Raw genomic sequence first — 2,517 nt, forward strand, 5'->3', positions numbered from 1 at the left:
ATTGACAGCAAAAGGACAAATTATTTGATTGGATTGCCCAAATCGCCCTTAGTGACACGACATTTTACATTAATGTTTTCAAATTAAGCGAATTTGATTTTGTGTGAATTGACAGGGAATATGACGGGATTGATTTTTATCTTCACATATTAATTAGGGTTGACAAAATAAATAAATAAATATATATAAATTAAATTCGAATAGTAAATAAATTCGGTCAAAATTTTAGTAATTTAGATTCGATTTGTTTATTAAATAAATTTAAATATCATAATTCGGATTTAATTCATTTATTAAATAAATATTTGGTTCAATTCATTTAATTAAATAAATTTTAAATGAATCGACATGTATTTAATTTGTATAATCCTTTTATTAAACGAATTTTAAATAAATAAACGAACTAATATCTTCAAACTCAGTTTCAATTTATTTAATTAACGACTTGAATCGAATTCATTCATTTATTAAATGAATCAAATTTTTTCAAAGTCAAACTCATTTAATTTGTATTGAATTAAATAGAATAAACGAATCCTATTACCACCCCCTACAAATTAGTTCACCCTTCTCTGCTTTGAGCTTGAATTAAAAATTTTTGGAGTGTCGACGTGACAGTACCCTATTTATCAACACGAGTTTTAAGATAGTTTTTTTTTTTTAAGAATTTGTCGCTTCATTTTTTTATTTTTTTCTTAATCCCTATTTTTCTAAGTTATTAGGTTTTTTTCCGAATTGTTTTAGAAAAACCTCATGCCAATGACTACTTTCCTCATGTGGGCAGGTGCGCATGTGCAACAGGGCGAGTCATGTGCTCCTTTTTTTATTTTTATCTATGTTTTTAGAACGAGTGATGATACAGTCATAAATTTTTGTATAAATTTATCTTATATAAATTAATATATTATTAATTTATTGGTTGAATGAAAATATAAAATAATAGAAATAAATCATGTGAGCCAAGATATATTTAATTTAACTAATGAATTAGTGCCACATTAATTTGTATAAAATAAATTTATATAAGAGTTTGTGGCTATATCATTACTTTTTAAGAATAGTCCAATGTTCTAATTCGCTTTGGTGGCAAATGACACATGCCACTTACCCATTGGTTCTGGTAAAAGTGTTACGCAAATTATTATCTATTTGCCGATCTTCTAAGTAATCTTCAATAATTTTCTTGGTCTCGACTCTTCATTCACTGAATAACGCAACGCAATTAGTCAAATCATGCTTTTGTTTGGTAGCCAATATTTCTCAAGAAAAATGAAAAGCAAAAGGGAGCGCATTCATCTCCAGCAAACCGGAGTTGAAAAAAGTAAATAGCAGGGGGGGAAAAAAACGAAACAAGAGAGTTAAATGTGAGTGCGTTCATGCACTCCTTTACTATTTTTATCTCTTCATATTTCAGCTAATTTTGTCATGTTTATTGAAAATCATACTACAAATAGAAAGTGATTGATTCAGATAGAAACGTGAAGGCTCAAAACACGATACTTAAAAGGACCAATGTTATACCAATGAAACCTAAAAAATATAATTTAAATCAAATTAAACCTAAAAGAATTAAATGAGAAACGTGAAATTTTAACTTGAGCGAACAAATGTGAAAGAGATCTAAAATTCTAACTTTTAGTGATAAGAGTTGATATGTTATTTTTATTATATAAGAGAGTTCGAGTGTCCCCTAGAGTTGATTATCACCATATGTTATATATGAGAATAAATTTCTTTCACTTGAGTAGACATCTTACCCATGAACCATTGTATAAGCACATGATCACTCACCAAAAAAAAGAAAGAAAACATTAATATTAAAGTCAAAGCTAAAGATCAGCTTTAAAATTGTTATACATATTCACATCAATATAGATAATCCGGGGAGAAAATGATCAAGAGTAAAAAAGCAAAGGACTCTAAAGACTAAAAATTAAAAATAAAAGGATCAAGATTGAATTAAAAAAAAAAAAAAAGATGTGACAATAATCAATTGAGTTTCTTGATGATAGAGAGAATGAATGTGATATTGGCACGGCTCAATCAGAATAAAGGACTCAGCTGCACTGAGAATTTTGATCGGATTGAGCTATGCCAACATCAAACTTTACTCCTACCACCACCTCATATCACTTGAAACCCAAAAACATCAGTTAGAAAATGAAGTTACAAAAGCCTATTCATCAAACACCGGTTCATTCGTTCATGGCATTGATATTTGATAGTAAAAATTAAATAAACACACCGAAAGATTGAAAAACAAATTAGAAAAGAAACTAAGAGCATCGATTAGATTTCATAAGCAAGAAAAAAGAAGAAAGGATGGTATAGTAATGAGCAGAAAATGGATTGGCTGCCATGTCCAAAATCTTTGCTTTATATAGGAAACGAAAACACTTGTATGCTGTACGTGTATGTAATAATTGGAAGTTATAATCGTTTTACGTCTTTCTGTTGCAGCTGATGCTATCCAATAAATAATCATTTTAACACATCTGTTGTAGTTTATTTTAAAAT

General features: G+C 28.5%; 1 non-coding gene across 1 annotated transcript; it reads right to left on the reverse strand.

Annotated features, from left to right (window-relative positions):
* Window positions 1-2,015: 2,015 nt before the first annotated feature.
* MIR171H (microRNA MIR171h) lies at window positions 2,016-2,114 on the reverse strand. Its single transcript, NR_161521.1, has one exon. It is a non-coding gene; the product is annotated as a microRNA MIR171h (primary transcript).
* Window positions 2,115-2,517: the final 403 nt, after the last annotated feature.

Source organism: Citrus sinensis, chromosome 2, assembly GCF_022201045.2.
Source record: "Citrus sinensis cultivar Valencia sweet orange chromosome 2, DVS_A1.0, whole genome shotgun sequence".
Taxonomy (NCBI): Eukaryota; Viridiplantae; Streptophyta; class Magnoliopsida; order Sapindales; family Rutaceae; genus Citrus; species Citrus sinensis.